The 18,511-nt window shown below is 42.1% G+C and overlaps 1 protein-coding gene across 2 annotated transcripts in view; it reads right to left on the bottom strand.

The window, feature by feature from the left end:
• The window catches only part of LOC116468711 (myosin regulatory light chain 12A), a 67,939-nt gene that overhangs the window by 12,794 nt on the left and 36,634 nt on the right, over nt 1–18,511 (bottom strand). Inside the window, exon 5 of one of the 2 annotated variants that reach the window (XM_058438579.1) lies at nt 6,705–6,802. The exons of the other annotated variant lie outside the window; for it this stretch is intronic. The gene's annotated coding sequence lies outside the window, so the exon portion shown is untranslated. The remainder of the gene's footprint in view (nt 1–6,704; nt 6,803–18,511) is intronic. 2 annotated transcript variants of the gene reach the window in all.

Genomic DNA, 18,511 nt, shown 5'->3' with positions numbered 1-18,511 from the left:
GCTTGCAATTTTTATTGCATGTAAGTAACTATTGAATGTTAAGAGACATGGCTTACATTCTGGTTTTGCCTACATAAATGGAATTATAATTCTTCATACATGAAATATGTATGATGTAACAATTAGCATTAATCCTTTAATTCAGGAAAACAGTAGGAGGAGCTCCTTTCTTTTAAATGAGTAAGTGTTGACATAAATCTGTATAATAATTAATTTTAGAGCACCAGAACTACAAATAATATATTACAAAGATATGGAAGATTCTACATATATAAAGAATTGCTTTTTAAAAAACTTTAGTCAGAATTATCATTAAAGTCGGGGATGATAAATGAGATAAAAAACTATGTGAAATTGAATTAAGGGCATTTGGGGATACTTATTACTTCCATACTAGAAAATTTGAAAAAATAAGTTAAATAGATACATGCTTAGAAAAATTAAAATACTAAATGAGATATAAGAACAGAGAATATGAATAAAGCAAACAAAAAAAGGAATAAGGATTATATAGATAATAAATTATCTGGCTGTATTAGTCTGTTTTCATTCTGCTGATAAAGACATACCCGAGGTCAGGCGCAGAGGCTCACGCCTGTAATCCCAGCACTTTGGGAGGCCGAGGTGACTGGATCGCTTGAGGTCAGGAGTTCGAGACTAGCCTGGCCAACATGGTGAAACCCCATCTCCACTAAAAATACAAAAATTAGCTGGGCGTGGTGGTGTGCACCTGTAATTCCAGCTACTCGGGAGGCTGAGCTTGGAGAATCACTTGAACCTCAGAGGCAGAGGTTGCAGTGAGCCGAGATCATGCCACTGCCCTCAAGCCTGGGCTACAGAGCAAGACTCCATCTCAGAAAAAAAAAAAAAAGACATACCTGAGACTGGGCAATTTACAAAAGAAAGAGGTTTAATGGACTTACAGTTCCATGTGGCTGGGGAGGCTTCACAATCATTGCGGAAGTTGAAAGTCACGTCTCACATGGTGGCAGATGAGAAGAGCTTATGCAGAGAAACTCTCCTTTTTAAAGCCATCAGATCTCATGAGACTTATTAACTATCATGAGAACAGCATGGGAAAGAACTGCCCCCATGATTCAGTTACCTCCCACTGGGTCCCTCCCACAACACGTAGGAATTTAAGATGAGATTTGTGTGGGGACACAGAGCCAAACCGTATCATTCTACCCTGGCCCCTCCTAAATCTCATGTCCTCACTTTTCAAAACCAATCATGCCTTCCCAACAGCCCCCTAAAGTGTTATTTCAGCATTAACTCACAAGTCCACAGTCCAAAATCTCATCTGAGTCAAGGCAAGTCCCTTGCACCTATGAGCCTGTAAAATTAAAAGCAAGTTAGTTACTTCCTAGATACAATGGGGGTACAGGCATTGGGTAAATATAGGCATTCCAAATAGGAGAGATTGGCCAAAACAAAGGGACTACAGGCTCCAAGCAAGTCCAAAATCCAGCAGGGCAGTCAAATCTTAAAGCTCCAAAATGATCTCGTTTGACTCCATGTCTCACATCCAGGTCACGCCAATGCAAGAGGTGGGATCCCATGGTCTTGGGCAGCTCCGCTCCTGTCGCTTTGCAGGGTACAGCCTCCCTCCTGGCTGCTTTCCCAGGCTGACGTTGAGTGTCTGTTGCTTTCCAGGCACACAGTGCAAGCTGTCGGTGGATCCATCACTCTGGGGACAGGAGGACAGTGGTCCTCTTCTCACAGCTCCACTGAGTGGGGCCCCAGTTGGGAGTCTGTGTTGGGTCTCCCACCCCACATTTCCCTTCTGCACTACCCTAGCAGAAGTTCTTCATGAGGGCCCTGCCCCTGCAGCAACCTTCTGCTTGGGCATCCAGGTGTTTCCATACATCCTCTGAAATCTAGGTGGAGTTTCCCAAACCCCAAATTTTTGACTTCTGTGCACTGCAGGTTCAACACCATGTGGAAGCTGCCAAGGCTTGGGTCTTGCACCCTTTGAGGCCATGGCCTGAGCTGTACCTTGGCCCCTTTCAGCCATGGCTGGAGCAGCTGGGATGCAGGGCACCAAGTCCCTAGGCTGCCTGCAGCATAGGGACCCTGGACCTGGCCCATGAAACCACTTTTTCTTCCTTGGCCTCCAGTCCTGTTATGGGAGGGGCTGCCATGGAGACCTCTGAGATGCCCTGGAAACATTTTCCCAATTGTCTTGGGGATTAACATTCACCACCTCATTACTTATTCAGATTTCTGCAGCTGGCTTAAATTTCTCCTCAGAAAATAGAATTTTCTTTTTTATTGCATTTTCAGGCTGCAAAATTTTCCGGACTTTTATGCTCTGCTTCCCTTACAAAACTGAATGCCTTTAACAGCACCCAAGTCATCTCCTGAATTCTTTGCTGCTTAGAAATTTCTTCTGCCAGATACCCTAAATCATCTCTCTCAAGTTCAAAGTTCCACAGATCTCTATGGTAGGGGCAAAATGTCACCAGTCTCTTTGCTAAAACATAGCAAGAGTCACCTTTACTCCAGTTCCCAACAAGTTCCTCATCTCCATCTGAAACCACCTCAACCTGGATTTCATTGTCACTATCAGTATCAGCATTTTAGGCAAAGCCATTCAACTAGTCTCTAGGAAGTTCCAAACTTTTCCACATTTTCTTGTCGTCTTCTGAGCCCTCCAAACTGTTCCAGCCTCTGTATGTTACCCAGTTACAAAGTCACTTCCACATTTTTGGGTATCTTTTCAGCAGCGCCCCACTCTACTGGTACCAATTTGCTGTATTAATCCATTTTCATGCTACTGATAAAGACATACCCGAGACTGGGCAATTTAAAAAAGAAAGAGGTTTAATGGACTTACAGTTCCATGTGGCTGAGGAGGCCTCACAATTATGGCAGAAGATGAAAGGCATGTCTTACATGGTGGCAGACAAGAGAAGAAAAACTTCTGCAGGGAAACTCTCCTTTTTAAAACCATCAGATCTCGTCAGACTTATTCACTATCACGAGAACAGCACGGGAAAGACCTGCCCCCATGATTCAATTACCTCCCACCAGATCCCTCCCACAACATGTGGGAATTCAAGATGAGATATGGGTGGGGACACAGCCAAACCATATCACTGACTCTGATAGTTAACTGGAGAAATACTGTTTCAACTGTTAAAAGGCAAAGATTCCTGATATCTAAGCTGTTTTGAAGTATATAGCCTAACATAGTGATACTATAATAGTTTGTTAATGAATGAACGTAGTGATCAAATTACATTTACTAAATTAATCTTATGACACAAATATTGTTTTTGAATCCCCGAAATAAAACTAATACCTAAAACAGAAATTATAGCCGATGCTTACTTTAGCCAGTCTTTTAGTTTCCTCATCTGTAAAAGGGCATAATAATAGTGCCCACTTTATTCCGTGGTTGTGAGGATAAAGCACAATAACCCATGTAAATTTCTTAGGGAGAAATTTACTACTCTGACTAATTAATATATGAATTCTTTGTCCACTTGAGTGTAGGAAACAAGCGAAGTGGTTGCACTTTAAATTAATGACCACAGACTTCAAGTGGGCCCTCGATGCCCACAACATTGTCTTTTCATACTCCGCTCTCTCAAGTTCTTTTTTTTTTTTTTGACACAAGGTGTTGCTGTGTCACCCAGGCCAGACTGCAGTGGCACCATCATGGCTCACTGCAGCCTTGGCCTCCTAAGGGTCAATCAGCCCTCCCACCTCGGCTTCCTGAGTAGCTGGGACTACAGGTGTGCACCACTACACCTGGCTAATTTTTGTATTATTTGTAGAGACAGGATTTCTCCACGTTGCTCAGGCTTGGTCTTGAACTCCTGAGCTCAAGCTATCTGCCTGCCTTGGCCTCAAAAGTGTTGAGATTACAGGCATGAGCCACCATCCCCCGGCCCATGCTCTTGTCTATTTGATGTCAGTTTTATAACTTTTGCCTCTTCACACCTCTAACACATTCTATTCTATCGCCACTCTCAGTTGACAACCTTGCTGCTCAGTCACTGAGAAGATAATGGCTCTCACGAGCCCCCACCACATTTACCCACCAGCCAACATCTGTCTTCATGCATTGTCCTCCCCTCCTCTCCTGCTAACTAGAGAGGAACTCTCCGTGCTCCTACAGAAAGCCAGCTCCTCTGTTTTCTTGCTCATGCCACACCAGCAATTCTGCCCTCTCCTGCATCATCAAGTTCTCTCTCTCCATTGGAGTATCCCCATCAACATGAATGCTGTAATGTACCCCATATGTAGTAAGCAGACTAAGGAACCCCAGAAGATACCCCTGTCCTAATTCCCAGAACCTGTGATTGTGTTAGGTTACACAGCAAAGGAGAATCAAGGGAGAAGACAGAATGAGATTGCTAATGAGCTGACCTTAAAATACAGAGATTATCCTGTATTATCTGGGTATACCCAGTGTTGCCACAAGAGGTCTTAAAAGAAGTGGGAGGAAGAAGAGGGAGGCAGAAGAAGACTGTTAGAGAAAGATGTGACTGTGGGCGAAGGGGCAAAGAGATACAGTGTTCCTGGCCTTAAAGATGGAAGAAGGGGTCAGGAGCCAGGGAATGCAGGAAGCCTCTAGAAGCTGAAACAGGCTAGGAAACTGATTCTCTCCTAGAGCCTTGGGAAAGGAACACAGTCTCCCTGACAGCTTAATTTTAGGCTGGTGAGATCCACATTGGACTTCCAACCTACAAGATTGTAAGATGACTAAGTTGTGTTGTTTTAAGCCACTAAATTTCTGATAATTTGTTACAGCAGCAATAAAAAAAAAATCTACTATATCACAAACAAACAACAACAACAAAAACTCGCTTCAGCTGTTGTCCTATTTTCTTGCTCTCTTATAGAAAACCCTTTAAATAAGTCACCTGTACTCACTGGTTCTCAATGCCCCCACCCCCCCACCAATTTAGTAAAATGTACATAACATGAAATTTCCCATCTTCACCATGTTTATTGTATAGCTCAGTGCAGGGGTCCCCAACACCCCCTGCCTCCCCCCTCCCCCAGGTCGGAGGGAGTGATGCTTTGTCTATACTTACAACTGCTCCCATCGCTCACATTACTGCGTGAGCTCCGCCTGCTGTCAGATCAGCAGTGGCTTTAGATTCTCTTAGGAGCATGAGCCCTATTGTGAACTGCGCATGCGAGGGATCTAGATTGTGTTCTCCTTTTGAGAATCTAATGCCTGATGATCTGTCACTGTCTCCCATCACCCCTGAGATGGGACCGTCTAGTTGCAGGAAAACAAGCCCAGGGCTCCCACTGATTCTACATTATGGTGAGTTGTATATGTATTTCATTATATATTACAATGTAATAATAATAGAAATATTATTTTGGCACTATAAATGTAATGAGTTGAATCATTCTGAAATCACTGACCCCCGACCGCCACCCCTGCCCCAGTCCCTGAAAATATCATCTTCCACAAAACTGATCCCTGGTGCCAAAAAGGTTGGGGACTAAAAGCTTAGTGGACTAAATATATTTGTAATGTGGTGCATCACCACCATCCAGCTCCGTAACTCTTTGCATCTTGTAAAACTGAAATTCTATGACCATTAAACAATAACTCCCCATTCCTCCCTTCCCCCTAGTAACCACCATTCTACTTTCTGTCTAGAATTCTGGCCACTCTAAGTATTTCATGTAAGTTATGGAATCATAGAGTATTTGTCTTTTTGTGACTGGCTTATTCCACTTAGCATAATGTTCTTGAGGTTCACCGATGTTGTAACGTGTCAGAATGTATTTCCTTTTTTTTTTTTTTTTGAGACGGAGTCTCGCACTGTTGCCCAGGCTGGAGTGCAGTGGTGTGATTCGGCTCACTGCAAGCTCCACCTCCTGGGTTCACGCCATTCTCCTGCCTCAGCCTCAGTGCTGGGATTACAGACATGAGCCACCATGCGTGGCCATGTCTTTGCTTTTTAAGGCTGAATGATATTCCATGGTATGTATAAACCACATTTTCCTTATCTGTTCATTTGTTGATGGACACTTGGATTGCTTCTACATTTTAGCTATTGTGAGTAGTGCTGCTATGAACGTGGGTGTACAAACCCGATTCTCTCTTTATTTTAGTTTTTACTTTTTTCTTTCTCAGTGATCCTTTTCTGACCAATTATCTCTTGAATCTGCTATAATAAATCTTTTTTCTCTGACCACTCCATCAAATGTGTGCTCATCAAGGTCACCAGTGACCTCTACATCCTCATAGCCAATTCTCAGTTCTCAAATAGTATTAGAAAAGGTGCTCACTCCCTCACCTTTGAAATACCTTCTCTGGCTTCCAGGACGCCACCCTGTCCTGGTTTCTGCCTTCATTTGTGGTTACTCTTCAATCTCCTTTGCCAATTCCTCCTAATTTCGCTAATCACATGGAGTAGCCCAAGATTCAGTGCTTGGATCTCTTCTCTTTTCTGTCAACCGTCCTTTTGAGCTGACCTCATCCACTCTCATAGCTTTAAATACCACTTATACACCGATCACCAAGTGTGTATCTCTAGCCAAGACCTCTGACCTTTACTCCAGACTGACATATCTAACCTCTCACTTGACAGCTCCATGAGGATGTCTGTTGGGCATTTAAACCTTCACACTCCACAACTGATCTAATTTTACCTCCAAAACCTGCTCATCCTGTTTGTCTTCTCCATTCTTTAAGTTGCTCAGGCCGAAAACCTTTGGCTCACCTTTGCCACCTCTTTTTCTTTCCTGCCCCTCGCTCAACTTTTCAGTCAATTCTGGTAGGGTTTTCTGTCTTCTTCGTTCATAGAAGTATCTCCATGGCCTAAAACCATAATTAGCACAAGCCTATTAGCGAAGTTCTTCAAAATATATCCAGAATTTGATTAAGTCTCGCCACTTCTACTGCTATCCCAGTGCAAGTCATTTTCATGTCAAGACTGGATTTTTGTTATAGCCTCCTAAAGAGGTCTAAGTAGTTTTCTTACTTCCTTTTCTTCCTATAGTCTGTTCTCCACACAGCAGACAGAGTAATCCTTTAACTATAAACTAGAGCACATCATTGTTCTGCCTGACACCTTCCATGGTGAAGTGAAGTGTCCTACCACCTCTACTTATGTCACTACGCTGAGTGAAGTGTCCTGCTTCACTCAGAGTAAAAGCCCAATGCTTTACCATGACCTGCAAGGCCCAATAACTCAGGTTCTGGGAACTTCCCCACCCTTGTCTCCTACTTCCTGCCCTCCCCAGTCTGCTCAGCCATATTGACATCCTAAATGTTTCTTGAACAAGTCAGGTAACTTTCCACCTCGAGACCTTTGCATTTGATGTTCCTGATTTCAATGCTCTTTCTTCAGATTCTTCACTACTCACGCCCTCAACTCCTTTGCATCTTCAAGCAGGTATTACCATCTCAGTAAAGCCTTCTCTGGTCATTCCATTTTAAGTCTCCATCACCTAGCTTCCACCCACAGTGTTCCCCTCTCTCGGTTTATTTTTTCCATTGCACTTATTACCTCCAACACACCAGACACTTTACTGATTTTGTTTACCATCTATCTCCCCTACTAAGTTCCATGAAGAGGATCTTTTGGCCTGCTTTGTTTACTAAAGTATCCCAAGGCCCACAAGAGTATTTGGCACATTATAGGCATTCAATGTGTAAAGATACATATTTGAATGAATGAATTGCTGGAAGGCAGAATATAAAGGGAAAATGTAGAAACATGAGGCCAACAGGGGAGGCAGGGACTGTGTCCTCAGTGACTTCTAAGCCATGTTTCAAAGGTCAGTGGGATGCCATCTTAAGTATGGGATTAGTATGTTCAGAATCGTATTATTTAAAAATCACTCTAGTAATAGTATGGAGGATTAGCAGAGGGTAAGTCTGGGAGAAGCTCAAGATTTCTGACAGATGGTAAGGCCACTCACTGAACTAAGGAGGAGAAATAGTTTGGAGGGCAGAGGGTGGTAATGGTAGGAAATGACAGTTATCATTTGGGACATTTTGAGGTAGTGGATTAGAAGCAGTACTGAGGCCTTAACCCAAACACAGTACAAAGAGACAAAAAGACAAAAAATGTAGAAGTGCTGTCAGGAATCATGGAGGATGTATTGAGATGACATGGTATATATTTGTGTATAAGAAAGCCAGAACAAGATAAAGTGAGAATGATGGAAAAAACAATATCAAAAGTATGTCAGTCCAGGCACAGTGGCTTACACCTGTAATCCCAGTACTTTGGGAGGCTGAGGAGGGAGAATTGCTTGAGGCCAGGAGTTTGAGACCAGCCTGGGCAACCTAGCGTGAACCCCCGTCTCTAAAAAAAAAAAAAAAAAAAAAATTAGATAATGACAGAGTTTTCTGAAACTGAAAGAGAGTCAAAATTTTTCATTCAAATGGAGAGTGTACTCTGAATATCAAGCAGGAAAAATAAAATATATAAAATCTATAGTAAGTTCTATCACAATGAAGCTGCAGAAAATGCAGGGTAAAGGGAAATGGTAAAAGCTGCCAGAAAAAAGGGAGTGTCTTCGATGGAACAATAATTAGGCTGGCAGTGTGCTTTCCTGTAGCAACCATGCAAGCTGAAGGTGGCACAGCGATAGCTTCAAAATGCTGTGAGAATCGCCGCCAACTCCTCACTGCGTGTGGGCTGGGTGTGGCACGCTGGCAGCTCTCCCCAAACGACTCTGGATGCTGGTGTCCTTAGAATCTCTTGGGTCTAAAGATTGATCTTCTTACCTCCTATAATTCCTGGGGTGGATAATTAACTAGAGGGTCACAAAATTAATTCCACAATCTTGTAACATATCCTGAATAGATGTTCTGACAATGAACATTTCCAGGTTTTGGGACATCTCCCACAATTCTAAAATAACGGGAATGTCATGCTTAACATCCTAGTACAGTGAACAATGTTACAAAATTTGGGATTTTCCTCTACTGTTTCATGTATGTTTGACTTGCTTCCCAAACTGGCTTGTAAACATATATTACTTTTACATTAGCTAAGTAGAAGTTTTTCAAGGTATACTTTTAACAATAATAATAAACATTATATTCTTCTTCTTCTTTATTGAGCACGTCCTATGAGCCAAGCTCTCTGCAAAGTGTTTTATTCACATTATCTCTCATTAACATTAGCTGCAAGGTAATGACCGTCACCTCCATTTTACAGATGAGTGAGCTGAAGTTTAGCAAGGTTAGTGACCTGCCCAGGGTCATATTCTGGGTAAGAGGAAAAGGCAGGAATGTGACGCATGTCTGTATAACTTCAAAGCCTGACCTTTCAGCCTCTGCTATATTGATCTGTGAAACATACTAACTATTGATAAGAATGACCGTGTTAATAATTTGGAGTGGGAATATTTACTTGAAATGTTGACTTTTTTGTTGTTATTCTTCCCAGAAAAAGAGTCTCTATGGTCTCTTGCAGAATTTCCAGCAAGGCCTAATTCCACTGAAATCAGTGCCTCTACTTTACCAGCCACCTGTAGATGTATTATGGCCTTTGACTGAGTTCTTCTTTCCTCTGGAGAAGGAATGGTAGATGAATCCGTGGACAGTTTCCATTCATATGACTTGTCAGCATTGAACACATAACACCTCCTTTTGCATTACCTCGCAGAGTGTTGATTCAGTAAAGCATTAAAGCTGTGGGCTGGCAGTGCTACCCAGTAATTCCTGAAGGGCCACAGAGCCATAGGTTAAGTTTGGAGGGGCTTTACCAGGGTCTATTCTTCAGTGTCCTGCCATGTGCTACACAGTTCATTATTGGCTTGAGGAAAAAGAGCAAGCCCTGATAGTAAGGGGGTAAGGGGACATGCTTCCCAAGAGTAACTTACTCTGTTTGTACTCTCAGTACCTTGCAGAGTGCTAGCCATGTCATGTGTGCCTAGTAAAACCTCAGTTAAATCTATAAACTTTAAGAACTTTGGAACAAAAGTAGTAGAAAAAGTAAGGGAGTTTTAGCAAGTGGATAAATGATGAAAGTTATCCTGTGTTGAAACTCAACCAGATGAATGTTGTTACCAAACTTCTGTATGGTCCATTAGGTCCAAAAATAAATTTTTGTGGTTCATAGGTAGTAGAAGTGGCCAGATTAGCCATAGACAGATCTTGTTTACATATAAATGCACAATAAAAACTATTGTCCAAGGCAGGGGAGAACAATGCATAAAATCTTTAATATATCTATACTAGTTCTTACAGTAATTCTTTCTATTATATGCTCTTTCCATTATAAAATGCTCATTAGGGTGCATGCCTTAGCATGACTTTAAAACACTACAAAGGAACAAAATTTCAAACCTCCAAATCAGATTGTACTATGTTTAAAAATAGGAAAATTGGCCAAGGAATGAAAAATATTAATAGAAATAAATTTAAAACTACAGTGCTCAACACATGATTTTCCAATGGTGAAAGATATTATTTATATGAAATACAGTTGGAAAATAGATTATTAAAACTGAAAAATATAAACATATAATTAATTTCTTACAGCATATATCACAATTGCAGGTGAATTATAGGTAAGCATAGAACATAAAGCATAATAAGTTGAATAGAATTGTATAAGTATCCTTGTTGGGAAGAATAGACATTTTTAAAAATGGCTTTAACTAATGTATTATTAGAACACAATAAACTACACATATTTAAACTGTACCAAGTGACAAATTTTAATACATGTATACACTTGTGAAACCATCATCACAATCAAGATAGTAACATACCCATCACCCCAGAGTGCTCTCGGGCTCCACTGTGACCCACTGCTCCCAAGTCTTCCCATCTGTCCCCTCTCCCAGACCCACACAACCACTGATCTGCTTTCTGTTACTATCATTTGCATGAATTTAAGTTTTTGACTGGTAAAGTGGTTATTGATTATATGATGGATGGTTCTACTTTTTTTTTTTTCCGCAATGGAGTCTCACTGTGTTGCCCAGGCTGGAGTACAATGGCGCCATCTCGGCTCACTGAAAGCTCCGTCTCCAGGATTCAAGCAATTCTTGTGCCTCAGCCTCTCGAGTAGCTGAGATTACAGGAGTGTGCCACAACGCCCAGCTAATTTTTGTATTTTTAGTTGAGACGGGGTTTCACCATGTTGGCCAGGCTGGTCTTGAACTCCTGACCTCAGGTGATCTGTCAGCCTCAGCCTCCCAAAGTGCTGGGATTACAGGTGTGAGTCGCTGCTCCTGGCCGGGTTCTACTTTTAAAAAGTCAAAATATAATGAAAAAAAGCAAGGAAATAACTGAAATGGAAAGTTTTTGTGGTAAATGACAAGTAAAAGCTTAATATCCACACTAGCAAACATTTAATAGAAAGAATATTTTATTTTGGCTTGTTTGATTGCAAGGAACAGGGACAGTCCAATTAACTAAAAAAAAAAAAAAAAAAGATGTGGCTGGGCGCAGTGGCTCATGCCTATAATCCCAGCACTTTGGGAGGCCGAGGCTGGCAGATCTCGAGGTCAAGAAATCGAGACCATCCTGGCCAACATGGTGAAACCCCGTCTCTACTAAAAATACAAAAATTAGCTGGGCGTGGTGGCATGCATCTGTAGTCCCAGCTACTGGGGAGGCTGAGGCAGGAGAATCGCTTGAACCCGGGAGGCAGAGATTGCAGCAAGCCGAGATCGTGCCATTGCACTCCAGCCTGGGCAACAAGAGTGAAATTCCGTCTAAAAAAAAAAAAAAAAAGGATGCATATTTTAGGGATACACATGACTGGATTACTGCTGAAAACAGAGGTAGTTTGAAGGCTTGGCTCTTCAGGTTTTCTCTCAAGGGTCTCATGGGCCAAATGTTTGTTCTCCAATTGCACCTCTGCTTCTTTAAGCCCATCTGTTTTGTTTGCTCCCTGCCACCCATCTTTGTCTGCTAACTTTAGTTTGCGGTCCCTCATAATTTCAGCATGCTGTGGCTCATCTGATTCCAAATACACCCGTGGCATACCTTGATTCAGCCTCTTTGACTTTCGTTCCTTCTATTAAATGTATTGACACTCAGTCTTTTCAAACTCAGATTCTCATGGGAGGAGTGTGATTGGCTTGGCTCGCCTTTTTGGCCCAGGCCATTCACTGTTACCTTTAGATCAGAAATGACCCATCACCTGGGATCAAAAAACAAGGTCACCTGGTTCTAAACATCAGCAGGGCAGCTTTCCTCAGGAAGAGGTATGAGTAGTGCAGACATTGAGTGCTTTCCTGTCTAGCAAAGATAATGGTGCTTGAGAGCCAGCTGGAACTGGGTTCAAATTCCAGCTCTATTATTTAGTAGCTGTGTCACTTTGGGGTACTTGCCTAACCTCTCTGAGCCTTCGTTTTTTTGTTACTGTTGGAAGATGTCCAAATTCTTGGCATCGTGAACAAAGAATTGGACAAAATGCACAAACAAAGCAAGGAAAGAATGAAGCAACAAAAGGAGAGATTTATTGAAAATGAAAGTATACTCCATATGGTGGGAGCGGCCCAAGCAAGCAGCTCAAGAGCCCAGTTATGGAATTTTCTGGGGTTTAAATACCCTCTAGAGGTTCCCCATTGGTTACTTGGTGTACACCCTGTGTAAAGGAAGTAGTGGCCTGAGATCAGTCTGATTGATTGCAGGAGGGGGCCAATCAGAGGCTGAAGCAAGGTTACAAAATTATACCCTATGCAAAGGTCTGATTGGTTGCAGAAAGTGACCAATCAGAGGCTGAAGTGAAGTTACAAAGTTATACTACTATGCAAATGAAAACTTGGCCGGCAACCAGCCTGATTGTCTCCCAGAGAGGACAAATCAGAGGCACTTTCAATTTTTCATCTGCCACTCAGAAAATGGGAGGTTGCAAAGGTATTGGCCTATGGTCCTTTTGTTACCTGGCCATGAAAAGTTGGGGTTTTCCTTGTGATTTAGTTCTGGGGAGTCAGCATGAATTTGGCCTTAGGTTCCCTGCCTCCAGACCCTATTCTCCTGCCTCATTTTCATTTTAACTTGGGAATAATAACCGCCTTGAAGAGATTTTGTAACAAATATATAAAATAATATCTGTAAAGCACTGGTATAGTATCTAGCACACAATAGGTCTCAATTAATGGTAGCTATTTTATTATCACATTAACAGATTAATAATGATCTCAGGAAAAAGATACCTCACAGAAGAGGAAGGCCAAATAGTGGGATAACATTTAAGGACATGCTCAGCCTCACAAATAATTTTTTAAATGCATTTGAGGATAGCTATGAGACACATCTCACTTCTTTTTTTTTGAGATGGAGTTTCACTCTTGTTGCCTAGGATGGGTGCAATGGCGTGATCTCGGCTAACTGCAACCTCCGCCTCCTGTGTTCAAGTGATTCTCCATTTTCCTGCTTCAGCCTCCTAAGTAGCTGGGATTATAGGCATGCGGCACCACACCCGGCTAATTTTGTATTTTTAATAGGGACAAGTTTTCTTCATGTTGGTCAGGCTGGTCTTGAACTCTTGACCTCAGGTGATCCGCCTGCCTTGACCTCCCAAAGTGCTGGGATTACAGGCGTGAGCCACCGTGCCCGGCCACATCTCACTACTGTTAAACTTGCTAAAATAAATTAAAATTAACCATTCCAATATTGATAGGGCAATGAGGAAAGAGTACATTCATATTTGGTTGATGGCATTATACATTAGCCTAATTATTCCAAATAGCAATCTCCTAAAACATACCCTCCAATTCATAGTACCTTCTGGGCAAATACTTCCCAAGGAGGTAGTTAAAAAGGAATACTTCTATTCGTACAAAATATTTATAGCTTTCTTTTTAATTCAGGCTTTTATCCTTTTCGAACTGAAAGAGACCTAAGAGGTTTTGTTTTTTTTTTCCTCTTGGGTTGCATGTTAGAATCATTTCGGAGCTTTTAAAAAATACTGATGTTCATGTCTCATGCCAGAGATACGGAGTTAATTGTCCTAGAATATGGCCTAGGCCTGAGTACAGTTTCAAAGCTCCTCAGGTGATACTAATGTATAGCCAGGAAGGAGAACCACTCTTCCAATCCCACTCTATTAGGGAAACTATTAATAAACAAGAGCCCGAGAGGCTAAAAGGCCTCTCAAAAGAAGTCACAGAGAGGTGATAAAAGAGCTGGGTTGAAACTAAACATGCTCCAAATGCCTGCTGCCAGCTTCTAGTCCTGGTGGATGACTGGAAATTACCAGGTGCTCAACACTTAGAGACCAGGTAACAAATTATAGCAGAGCAACACAACCCATTCATTCATTGTTATTGAAAGGACAACTGCGGACAGGGCAGGACATCGGTGAAAACCAAGTGTGATACTGGTGCATCCATTACTGACCCTCATAGAGAGACAGCAACTGTTCCCAGCTGAAAGGGTTGAATCCCCGTGGGTGCCCTTATCTCCTCCTCCAACATCTCTGTTGTGGAGGGTGAGGTTATCAATGTCCAGAACTGCTGAATGCTGGGCTGTCTGTGCTGAGCAGTGATGAACTAGCAAGAGTTCATTTTTAAAAATTGTGGTGAAATACGTATAGCATAAAATTTACCACTTTAACCATTTTTAAGTATACAGTTTCTCTGGCATTAAGTACATTCACATTGTTTTGCATCCATCACCACTGCCCATCTCCAGAACTTTTTCATCTTCCCCAACTGAAACTTCATACCCATTAAACACTAACTCCTAATTCCTCCCACCCTGCCACCTCAGACCCTATTACTCCACTTTCTGTATAAATTCGACTATCGCAGGTACCTCATATAAGTGGGATCATGCAGTATCTGTTCTTTGTGTCTGGCATATTTCACTTAGCATAATGTCTCCAAGTTTAAAAGGCCATTTAAAAAAATAAATTATCCTCTTTCTCTCTGCTCCCCTGTTCTTTCCACCAAATGTCCTTTTCCTTCCAGGTTGAGGATCACCTATCCCTTCTATCGATCCTGGCTTTCCCATTCTAGTGGCTACTCTGCCTTTTTCCTCGTCCCTTAAGGCTCAGTGTTATCTAGTGAGCAGGATAGGAAACGCTAGCTCTGTAAGCTTGCATGTGAGACTGCAAAGTCTGAAGGGTGGTTTTGTTTTGTTCTTGCATCTTCATTTCTGTTTCAGTGTGGACTGAGGGAAGAAAAGGGACTCTTGGGGTATGAGAGAGAGAAAGAGGAAAACAGAACATAATCACATTTATACTCGGAAACGTAGACCTGTCTCACATGAAAAACTGGTATCTACATTATTTTAGAAATCGGAAAAGTTGTAGAATTTTATCAGAAATGCTTTGTTTTTATTTATGAGGAAATATTGCACACTGTTTAAGCATATTAACTCTGGATCTGAATTATCTGAATTTGAATCCTAGCTCTAATACTTCTTAGTTGTGTGTTCTAGAGAAAATTACTGAATTTCTCTATACCTTAGTTTTTGTTTTGTTTTGTTTTTTGAGACAGGGTCTCACTGTCGCTCAGGCTGGAGGGCAGTGGCATGATCATAGCTCACTGCAGCCTCGACCTCCTGGGCTCAAGCAATCCTCTTGCCTCAGCCTCTTAAGCAGCTGGGACTACAGGCACACACAGCCACATCCAGATAATTTTTTGTATTTCTTGTAGAGATGGGGTTTTGCCATGTTGCCCAGGCTGGTCTTAAACTCCTGAACTCAAGCAATTATCCCACCTTGGCCTCCCAAAGTGCTGGAATTACAGGCATGAACCACCATGCCCATCCTGGTCAGTGCTTTGATGTTTCAATTGGTTAAATAAGGAAAAATAAATTTTAAGTTTTAAGATTTAAGTTAGCATTATTCATAATAGCCTCAAACTAGGCATAATGCAAATGTCCATTAGTTGATGAATGGAGAAACACAATGTGGTCTGTCTTTCAATGAAATACTTCTTAGCAATAAAAAGAAACAAGCTGCCGAATCACACAACACCACAGACAAAACTCAAAAACATCTTGCCAAGTGAAAGAAACTAGACACAAAAGACTACATATGGTAGGATTCCATTTGTGCGAAATTTCTAGAAAAAGCTGAACTGTAGAGACAGAGGTCAGTGGTGGCCTTGGTCATGCATGGGACCCAGGATTAACTGCAGACAAGCCTGAGGAAACTTTTATGGGTGATGGAAGTGTTTTAAAACTGGATTTTGGTGATGGTTGCACAATGTAAAAATTGACTAAAACTCACTGAACTTTACTCTTAAAATGGATTAATTTATGGTGTGTCAATTTTATTGCTATAAACTGTTAAAAGGAAATTCGAAATGAATTGAAACTGAAAACTCAGATCTGCTGATCTTTATTCTGGTTCTTACTTTTAAAGGAAAAAAAAACCATTATTTTTGTAAAAATAACACATAGTCATTGTTGGGAGACAATTCTCCGCGGTTTTCTTGTGTTTCGGCACATGTTGCAAGTGAAGATCTGGCTCTCCTTTGTTCCAGCCTGTTTCTGCAGGACTGTTCATATAGTGAACAGCCTTTGAAGACAGAGGAAGTGTCTCCAGCCACAGCAAAAGGCAGACACGCTTACTCTCCAGTGTAACAAGAATATCTCCCTCTGCAGCAAAGGGCAGGTATGCCGAATGCTCATGATGAAATATTCAGGTGCTCTAAAGTCAAGATTCTTCTTCTGTAATGCAGCCCACTGTGACTGCAGGTGTCACCTGGTCTTCATCACGTTGTCCTTTTAAAGGGAACATGGGGATTGGGGACTGGCAAACCAGTGAAGAATATGCTGACACTCGGCCACTTCTCTTGCTGTCAGGAGTAAAGCTCTTTGTCTTCTTGTGTCTTCTATGAAACTGTAGCAGGCTCACTTTTTAGCTTGCAAGTAGGGTAAAATCTCTGACTCCCGCGTTCTTTTTTAAAAAAATTGTGGTAAAATATACACAACATTAAATTTACCATTTTAGCCATTTTAGGGATACAGTTCAGTGGCAGTAAGTACATTTACATTGTTATACAACTATCACCATTACACATCTCTAGAGCTTTTAAAAAATTAATTAATTTATTTTTTGAGATGGAGTCTCACATGGCCCCCTGGGCTAGAGTACAGTGGCTCGATCTCGGCTCACTGCAACCTCCGCCTGCTGGGTTCAAGCGATTCTCCTGCCTCAGCCTCCCGAGTAGCTGGGATTACAGGTGCCTGCCACCACGCCCAGCTAATTTTTTTGTATTTTTAGTAAAAACAGGGTTTCACCATGTTGGCCAGGCTAGTCTCAAACTCCTGACCTTGTGATTTGCCCACCTCGGTCTCCCAAAGTGCTGGGATTACAGGTGTGAGCCACCGTGCCCGGCTCACATTGCTCTAGAGCTTTTTAATCGTCCCATGTTGAAACTCTACCCATTAAGCAATACTCCTCATGACCCCCTTTCCCCAGCCCTTGGCAACCACTGTTCTACTTTCTGTATAAACTCAACTACTCTAGGTACCTCATATAAGTGGAATCATACACTATTTATCCTTGTGTGACTCGCTTATTTCATTTTGCATAATGTCTTCAGGGGTCATCCATGTTGTAGTGTGTGTCAGGATTTCATTCCTTTTTAAGGCTGAATAATATTCCATTGTATGTATATACCTTCACAGTTCTTGATGCTAATTATATCTTAAAATCAAGTAAAAAAAAAATACAAACAAGAAAGTTAAAAAAAAAAAAACGAAAGAAAGAGAAAGCGTCTCATCATTTGGAAGTCATTATCATTCCAGATATCTATTTATGAACAGACAGAAAAACAGGTAGAGACAAAAAATGTTAGAAAATGGGCTTTGGGGTCTTGCTTTCTAATACTCACCTCCAGCTCCCTGGCCTGGACTATGGGTGCAGGCAGCTTTCTGGCTTAGGGGCTTGTCCCACTCCCAGAATCTACCCACCAGCTCCTGAGCCTCACACACAGGTTAAGAGGGGCTCACAGCAGTTGTCCTCCCCGCAGCTGAACAGCTGATCCCTGGCCACACTGATTCCCAGCCCTTGTTTTTTCCCATCTCTAAGGAGTCCTTATGTCCTGAGGAGTTGTCCTATGCCACATTTCCCAGTTTTCCTCATTCAGTAATTCTTTATTAAATGCCTGTTGTGGGTCAGGAGCTTTGCTGGGTACTGGGAGCACCTAGCCATAGAGATCCCGCTCCTACCAGCGAGTACTCACTGTGCAGAGACAGAAAAGTAAACACGTAAATACTGCACGAAAAACTTCCCATCCTAGTGGAAGTAGGGTAGTTTCCCAGAAGGAGATGGTACGGGGTGTTGAAGGAGCGGGGTGAAGGAAGTGAGGAACTGTGCGTGTGTTGGCAGGGCTTAGAGGAGCAACAGGTGTGAGGGAACCGGGGCGCTGGCGTCCTGGAGTTTGAGGGCTTGCAAGGAATTACCCATGGTTCAAACTTAGGAGGCAGGCAGGGGAATGGAGAGGGGCGGAGCTGGAGAATTATGGAGGCTCATAGGGTGAAGATGCCCTCATGCCATGCTGAGGAGGTCACCTGGGGAAGAACAGGGAGTGAGGGGCCATTGGAAGGTTAGAAGCAGAAGAGGACATAGTGAGCTCTGTCTGAATG

Source organism: Hylobates moloch, unplaced genomic scaffold, assembly GCF_009828535.3.
Source record: "Hylobates moloch isolate HMO894 unplaced genomic scaffold, HMol_V3 SCAFFOLD_5, whole genome shotgun sequence".
In the NCBI taxonomy this organism is placed as follows: domain Eukaryota; kingdom Metazoa; phylum Chordata; class Mammalia; order Primates; family Hylobatidae; genus Hylobates; species Hylobates moloch.
Note: the sequence above shows the minus strand (reverse complement) of the source record. Positions and strands in the feature narration are given on the sequence as shown.